We start from the raw sequence: 9,108 nt of genomic DNA, 5'->3' as shown, positions 1-9,108 counted from the left end.
ACACTCTGTTTTCTCCTATATTGATAGATGTATTTGGAACTGTAAATCCAACACGGTTTGTGCTAGCTTCTTGAAACTTGACACAATAAAGTAGTTTCCAGTTCTCTCTCTATGTTTTCTTTCCTCTTGATGTAGCCCTAAGCAGTGTCTGGCCAGAAACACTTTCATGGAAAGAGGTTGCCAAGTTTCCCAAAATTACGAATCTCCAGAAATCTCAGCAAATATTTTTTCACCCAAACTGGATGATACTTTCAGGTAATGACCAGTAAACTAAGGCGACTTGGTTCCCCAAATTTCGTTCTTCTATGTTGAAGCGTTCGTTTCCAGTAACAGTTTGAATTTTTAGGTTTCACTCTGTTTTCTCCTATATTGATAGATGTATTTGGAACTCTAAATCCAACACGGTTTGTGCTACCTTCTTGAAGTTTGACACAATAAAGTAGTTTCACGTTCTATCTCTATGTTTTGTTTCCTCTTGATATAGCCCTAAGCAGTGACTGGCGAGAAACACTTTCATGGAAAGGGGTTGCCAAGCTTCCAAAAATTACGAATCTCCAGAAATCTCAGCAAATATTTTTTCACCCAAACTGGATGATACTTTCAGGTAATGATCAGTACACTAAGGCGACTTGCTTCCCCAAATTTCGTTCTTCTATGTTGAAGCCATCGTTTCAAGTAACAGTTTGAAATTTTAGCTTTCACTCTGTTTTCTCCTATATTGATAGATGTATTTGGAACTCTAAATCCAACACGGTTTCTGCTAGCTTCTTGAACCTTGACAAAATAAAGTAGTTTCACATTCTATCTCTGTGTTTTGTTTCCTCTTGATGTGGCCCTAAGCAGTGACTGGCGAGAAACACTTTCATGGAAAGGGGTTGCCAGGCATCCCAAAATTACGAATATCCAGAAATCTCAGCAAATATTTTTTCACCCAAACTGGATGATACTTTCAGGTAATGATCAGTACACTAAGGCGACTTGGTTCCCCAAATTTCGTTCTTCTATGTTGAAGCGTTCGTTTTCAGTAACAGTTTGAATTTTTAGGTTTCACTCTGTTTTCTCCTATATTGATCGATGTATTTGGAACTCTAAATCCAACACGGTTTGTGCAAGCTTCTTGAAATTTGACACAATAAAGTAGTTTCACATTCTATCTCTATGTTTTGTTTCCTCTTGATGTAGCCCTAAGCAGTGACTGGTGAGAAACACTTTCATGGAAAGGGTTTGCCAAGCTTCCAAAAATTAGGAATCTCCAGAAATCTCAGCAAATATTTTTTCACCCAAAATGGATGATACTTTCAGGTAATGATCAGTACACTAAGGCGACTTGGTTCCCCAAATTTCGTTCTTCTATGTTGAAGCGTTCGTTGCCAGTAACAGTTTGAATTTTCAGCTTTCACTCTGTTTTCTCCTATATTGATAGATGTATTTGGAACTCTAAATCCAACACGGTTTGTGCTAGCTTCTTGAAACTTGACAAAATAAAGTAGTTTCACATTCTATCTCTGTTTTGTTTCCTCTTGATGTAGCCCTAAGCAGTGACTGGCGAGAAACACTTTCAAGGAAAGGGGTTGCAAAGCTTCCAAAAATTACGAATCTCCAGAAATCTCAGCAAATCTTTTTTCACCCAAACTGGATGATACTTTCAGGTAATGACCAGTAAACTAAGGCGACTTGGTTCCCCAAATTTCGTTCTTCTATGTTGAAGCGTTCGTTTCCAGTAACAGTTTGAATTTTTAGGTTTCACTCTTTTTTCTCCTATATTGATAGATGTTTTTGGAACTCTAAATCCAACACGGTTTCTGCTAGCTTCTTTGAACTTGACACAATAAAGTAGTTTCACGTTCTATCTCTATGTTTTGTTTCCTCTTGATGTAGCCCTAAGCAGTGACTGGCGAGAAACACTTTCATGGAAAGGGGTTGCCAAGCTTCCAAAAATTACGAATCTCCACAAATCTCAGCAAATATTTTTTCACCCAAACTGGATGATACTTTCAGGTAATGATCAGTACACTAAGGCGACTTGCTTCCCCAAATTTCGTTCTTCTATGTTGAAGCGTTCGTTTCCAGTAACAGTTTGAATTTTTAGGTTTCACTCTGTTTTCTCCTATATTGATAGATGTATTTGGAACTCTAAATGCAACACGGTTTGTGCTAGCTTCTTGAAACTTCACACAATAAAGTAGTTTCACGTTCTATCTCTATGTTTTGTTTCCTCTTGATGTAGCCCTAAGCAGTGACTGGCGAGAAACACTTTCATGGAAAGGGGTTGCCAGACTTCCCAAAATTACGAATCTCCAGAAATCACAGCAAATATTTTTTCACCCAAACTGGATCATACTTTCAGGTAATGATCAGTACACTAAGGCGACTTGGTTCCCCAAATTTCGTTCTTCTATGTTGAAGCGTTCGTTTCCAGTAACAGTTTGAATTTTTAGAATTCACTCTGTTTTCTCCTATATTGATAGATGTATTTGGAACTCTAAATCCAACACGGTTTGTGCTAGCTTCTTGAAACTTGACACAATAAAGTAGTTTCACATTCTATCTTTATGTTTTGTTTCCTCTTGATGTAGCCCTAAGCAGTGACTGGCGAGAAACACTTTCATGGAAAGGGGTTGCCAAGCTTCCAAAAATTACGAATCTCCAGAAATCTCAGCAAATCTTTTTTCACCCAAACTAGATGATACTTTCAGATAATGATCAGTACACTAACGTGACGTGGTTCCCCAAATTTCGTTCTTCTATGTTGAAGCGTTCGTTTCCAGTAACAGTTTGAATTTTTAGGTTTCACTCTGTTTTCTCCTATATTGATAGATGTATTTGGAACTCTAAATCCAACACGGTTTGTGCTAGCTTCTTGAAACTTTACACAATAAAGTAGTTTCCCATTCTATCTCTATGTTTTTTTTCCTCTTGATGTAGCCCTAAGCAGTGACTGGCGAGAAACACTTTCATGGAAAGGGGTTGCCATGCTTCCCAAATTACGAATCTCCAGAAACCTCAGCAAATATTTTTTCACCCAATCTGGATGATACTTTCAGGTAATGATCAGTACACTAAGGCGACTTGCTTCCCCAAATTTCGTTCTTCTATGTTGAAGCCATCGTTTCAAGTAACAGTTTGAAATTTTAGCTTTCACTCTGTTTTCTCCTATATTGATAGATGTATTTGGAACTCTAAATCCAACACGGTTTCTGCTAGCTTCTTGAACCTTGACAAAATAAAGTAGTTTCACATTCTATCTCTGTGTTTTGTTTCCTCTTGATGTAGCCCTAAGCAGTGACTGGCGAGAAACACTTTCATGGAAAGGGGTTGCCAGGCATCCCAAAATTACGAATATCCAGAAATCTCAGCAAATATTTTTTCACCCAAACTGGATGATACTTTCAGGTAATGATCAGTACACTAAGGCGACTTGGTTCCCCAAATTTCGTTCTTCTATGTTGAAGCGTTCGTTTCCAGTAACAGTTTGAATTTTTAGGTTTCACTCTGTTTTCTCCTATATTGATCGATGTATTTGGAACTCTAAATCCAACACGGTTTGTGCAAGCTTCTTGAAATTTGACACAATAAAGTAGTTTCACGTTCTATCTCTATGTTTTGTTTCCTCTTGATGTAGCCCTAAGCAGTGACTGGTGAGAAACACTTTCATGGAAAGGGTTTGCCAAGCTTCCAAAAATTAGGAATCTCCAGAAATCTCAGCAAATATTTTTTCACCCAAAATGGATGATACTTTCAGGTAATGATCAGTACACTAAGGCGACTTGGTTCCCCAAATTTCGTTCTTCTATGTTGAAGCGTTCGTTGCCAGTAACAGTTTGAATTTTCAGCTTTCACTCTGTTTTCTCCTATATTGATAGATGTATTTGGAACTCTAAATCCAACACGGTTTGTGCTAGCTTCTTGAAACTTGACAAAATAAAGTAGTTTCACATTCTATCTCTGTTTTGTTTCCTCTTGATGTAGCCCTAAGCAGTGACTGGCGAGAAACACTTTCATGGAAAGGGGTTGCAAAGCTTCCAAAAATTACGAATCTCCAGAAATCTCAGCAAATCTTTTTTCACCCAAACTGGATGATACTTTCAGGTAATGACCAGTAAACTAAGGCGACTTGGTTCCCCAAATTTCGTTCTTCTATGTTGAAGCGTTCGTTTCCAGTAACAGTTTGAATTTTTAGGTTTCACTCTGTTTTCTCCTATATTGATCGATGTATTTGGAACTCTAAATCCAACACGGTTTGTGCAAGCTTCTTGAAATTTGACACAATAAAGTAGTTTCACGTTCTATCTCTATGTTTTGTTTCCTCTTGATGTAGCCCTAAGCAGTGACTGGTGAGAAACACTTTCATGGAAAGGGTTTGCCAAGCTTCCAAAAATTAGGAATCTCCAGAAATCTCAGCAAATATTTTTTCACCCAAAATGGATGATACTTTCAGGTAATGATCAGTACACTAAGGCGACTTGGTTCCCCAAATTTCGTTCTTCTATGTTGAAGCGTTCGTTGCCAGTAACAGTTTGAATTTTCAGCTTTCACTCTGTTTTCTCCTATATTGATAGATGTATTTGGAACTCTAAATCCAACACGGTTTGTGCTAGCTTCTTGAAACTTGACAAAATAAAGTAGTTTCACATTCTATCTCTGTTTTGTTTCCTCTTGATGTAGCCCTAAGCAGTGACTGGCGAGAAACACTTTCATGGAAAGGGGTTGCAAAGCTTCCAAAAATTACGAATCTCCAGAAATCTCAGCAAATCTTTTTTCACCCAAACTGGATGATACTTTCAGGTAATGACCAGTAAACTAAGGCGACTTGGTTCCCCAAATTTCGTTCTTCTATGTTGAAGCGTTCGTTTCCAGTAACAGTTTGAATTTTTAGGTTTCACTCTGTTTTCTCCTATATTGATAGATGTATTTGGAACTCTAAATCCAACACGGTTTCTGCTAGCTTCTTTGAACTTGACACAATAAAGTAGTTTCACGTTCTATCTCTATGTTTTGTTTCCTCTTGATGTAGCCCTAAGCAGTGACTGGCGAGAAACACTTTCATGGAAAGGGGTTGCCAAGCTTCCAAAAATTACGAATCTCCACAAATCTCAGCAAATATTTTTTCACCCAAACTGGATGATACTTTCAGGTAATGATCAGTACACTAAGGCGACTTGCTTCCCCAAATTTCGTTCTTCTATGTTGAAGCCATCGTTTCCAGTAACAGTTTGAATTTTTAGGTTTCACTCTGTTTTCTCCTATATTGATAGATGTATTTGGAACTCTAAATCCAACACGGTTTGTGCTAGCTTCTTGAAACTTCACACAATAAAGTAGTTTCACGTTCTATCTCTATGTTTTGTTTCCTCTTGATGTAGCCCTAAGCAGTGACTGGCGAGAAACACTTTCATGGAAAGGGGTTGCCAGACTTCCCAAAATTACGAATCTCCAGAAATCACAGCAAATATTTTTTCACCCAAACTGGATCATACTTTCAGGTAATGATCAGTACACTAAGGCGACTTGGTTCCCCAAATTTCGTTCTTCTATGTTGAAGCGTTCGTTTCCAGTAACAGTTTGAATTTTTAGAATTCACTCTGTTTTCTCCTATATTGATAGATGTATTTGGAACTCTAAATCCAACACGGTTTGTGCTAGCTTCTTGAAACTTGACACAATAAAGTAGTTTCACATTCTATCTTTATGTTTTGTTTCCTCTTGATGTAGCCCTAAGCAGTGACTGGCGAGAAACACTTTCATGGAAAGGGGTTGCCAAGCTTCCAAAAATTACGAATCTCCAGAAATCTCAGCAAATCTTTTTTCACCCAAACTAGATGATACTTTCAGATAATGATCAGTACACTAACGTGACGTGGTTCCCCAAATTTCGTTCTTCTATGTTGAAGCGTTCGTTTCCAGTAACAGTTTGAATTTTTAGGTTTCACTCTGTTTTCTCCTATATTGATAGATGTATTTGGAACTCTAAATCCAACACGGTTTGTGCTAGCTTCTTGAAACTTTACACAATAAAGTAGTTTCCCATTCTATCTCTATGTTTTTTTTCCTCTTGATGTAGCCCTAAGCAGTGACTGGCGAGAAACACTTTCATGGAAAGGGGTTGCCAGGCTTCCCAAATTACGAATCTCCAGAAACCTCAGCAAATATTTTTTCACCCAATCTGGATGATACTTTCAGGTAATGATCAGTACACTAAGGCGACTTGGTTCCCCAAATTTCGTTCTTCTATGTTGAAGCGTTCGTTGCCAGTAACAGTTTGAATTTTCAGCTTTCACTCTGTTTTCTCCTATATTGATAGATGTATTTGGAACTGTAAATCCAACACGGTTTGTGCTAGCTTCTTGAAACTTGACACAATAAAGTAGTTTCACATTCTATCTCTATGTTTTGTTTCCTCTTGATGTAGCCCTAAGCAGTGACTGGCGAGAAACACTTTCATGGAAAGGGGTTGCCAAGCTTCCAAAAATTACGAATCTCCAGAAATCTCAGCAAATATTTTTTAACCCAAAACGGATGATACTTTCAGGTAATGATCAGTACACTAACGTGACGTGGTTCCCCAAATTTCGTTCTTCTATGTTGAAGCGTTCGTTGCCAGTAACAGTTTGAATTTTCAGCTTTCACTCTGTTTTCTCCTATATTGATAGATGTATTTGGAACTCTAAATCCAACACGGTTTGTGCTAGCTTCTTGAAACTTCACACAATAAAGTAGTATCACGTTCTATCTCTATGTTTTGTTTCCTCTTGATGTAGCCCTATGCAGTGACTGGCGAGAAACACTTTCATGGAAAGGGGTTGCCAGGCTTCCCAAAATTACGAATCTCAGGAAATCTCAGCAAATATTTTTTCACCCAAACTGGATGATACTTTCAGGTATTGATCAGTACACTAAGGCGACTTGGTTCCCCAAATTTTGTTCTTCTATGTTGAAGCGTTCGTTTCCAGTAACAGTTTGAATTTTTAGGTTTCACTCTGTTTTCTCCTATATTGATAGATGTATTTGGAACTCTAAATCCAACACGGTTTGTTCTACCTTCTTGAAGTTTCACACAATGAAGTAGTTTCACGTTCTATCTCTATGTTTTGTTTCCTCTTGATGTAGCCCTAAGCAGTGACTGGCGAGAAACACGTTCATGGAAAGGGGTTGCCAAGCTTCCCAAAATTACGAATCTCCAGAAATCTTAGCAAATATTTTTTCACCCAAACTGGATGATACTTTCAGGTAATGATCACTACACTAAGGCGACTTGGTTCCCCAAATTTCGTTCTTCTATGTTGAAGCGTTCGTTTCCAGTAGCAGTTTGAATTTTTAGGTTTCACTCTGTTTTCTCCTATATTGATAGATGTATTTGGAACTCTAAATCCAACACGGTTTCTGCTAGCTTCTTTGAACTTGACACAATAAAGTAGTTTCACGTTCTATCTCTATGTTTTGTTTCCTCTTGATGTAGCCCTAAGCAGTGTCTGGCCAGAAACACTTTGATGGAAAGGGGTTGCCAAGTTTCCGAAAATTACGAATCTCCAGAAATCTCAGCAAATATTTTTTCACCCAAACTGGATGATACTTTCAGGTAATGATCAGTACACTAAGGCGACTTGGTTCCCCAAATTTCGTTCTTCTATGTTGAAACGTTCGTTTCCAGTAACAGTTTGAATTTTTAAGTTTTACTCTGTTTTCTCCTATATTGATAGATGTATTTGGAACGCTAAATCCAACACGGTTTCTGCTAGCTTCTTTGAACTTGACACAATAAAGTAGTTTCACGTTCTATCTCTATGTTTTGTTTCCTCTTGATATAGCCCTAAGCAGTGACTGGCGAGAAACACTTTCATGGAAAGGGGTTGCCAGGCTTCCCAAAATTACGAATCTCCAGAAATCTCAGCAAATATTTTTTCACCCAAACTGGATGATACTTTCAGGTAATGATCAGTACACTAAGGCGACTTGCTTCCCCAAATTTCGTTCTTCTATGTTGAAGCGTTCGTTTCCAGTAACAGTTTGAATTTTTAGGTTTCACTCTGTTTTCTCCTCTATTTGTAGATGTATTTGGAACTCTAAATCCAACACGGTTTCTGCTAGCTTCTTTGAACTTGACACAATAAAGTAGTTTCACGTTCTATCTCTATGTTTTGTTTCCTCTTGATGTAGCCCTAAGCAGTGACTGGCGAGAAACACTTTCATGGAAAGGGGTTGCCAAGCTTCCAAAAATTACAAATCTCCGGAAATCTCAGCAAATATTTTTCACCCAAAATGGATGATACTTTCAGGTAATGATCAGTACACTAAGGCGACTTTGTTCCCCAAATTTCGTTCTTCTATGTTGAAGCGTTCGTTTCCAGTAACAGTTTGAATTTTTAGGTTTCACTCTATTTTCTCCTGTATGGATAGATGTATTTGGAACTCTAAATCCAACACGGTTTGTGCTAGCTTCTTGAAACTTGACACAATAAAGTAGTTTCACGTTCTATCTCTACATTTTGTTTCCTCTTGATATAGCCCTAAGCAGTGACTGGCGAGAAACACTTTCATGGAAAGGGGTTGCCAGGCTTCCCAAAATTACGAATCTCCAGAAATCTCAGCAAATATTTTTTCACCCAAACTGGATGATACTTTCAGGTAATCATCAGTACACTAAGGCGACTTGCTTCCCCAAATTTCGTTCTTCTATGTTGAAGCGTTCGTTTCCAGTAACAGTTTGAATTTTTAGGTTTCACTCTGTTTTCTCCTCTATTTGTAGATGTATTTGGAACTCTAAATCCAACACGGTTTCTGCTAGCTTCTTTGAACTTGACACAATAAAGTAGTTTCACGTTCTATCTCTATGTTTTGTTTCCTCTTGATGTAGCTCTAAGCAGTGACTGGCGAGAAACACTTTCATGGAAAGGGGTTGCCAGGCTTCCCAAAATTACGAATCTCCAGAAATCTCAGCAAATCTTTTTTCACCCAAACTGGATGATACTTTCAGGTAATGATCAGTACACTAAGGCGACTTGGTTCCCCAAATTTCGTTCTTCTATGTTGAAGCGTTCGTTTCCAGTAACAGTTTGAATTTTTAGGTTTCACTCTGTTTTCTCCTATATTGATAGATGTATTTGGAACTCT

The sequence above is a fragment of the Spermophilus citellus genome (assembly GCF_964194105.1).
Source record: "Spermophilus citellus genome assembly, chromosome: 16".
Classification (NCBI taxonomy): Eukaryota; Metazoa; Chordata; class Mammalia; order Rodentia; family Sciuridae; genus Spermophilus; species Spermophilus citellus.
The sequence above is the reverse complement of the archived record's forward strand: the minus strand, read 5'-3'. Positions refer to the sequence as shown.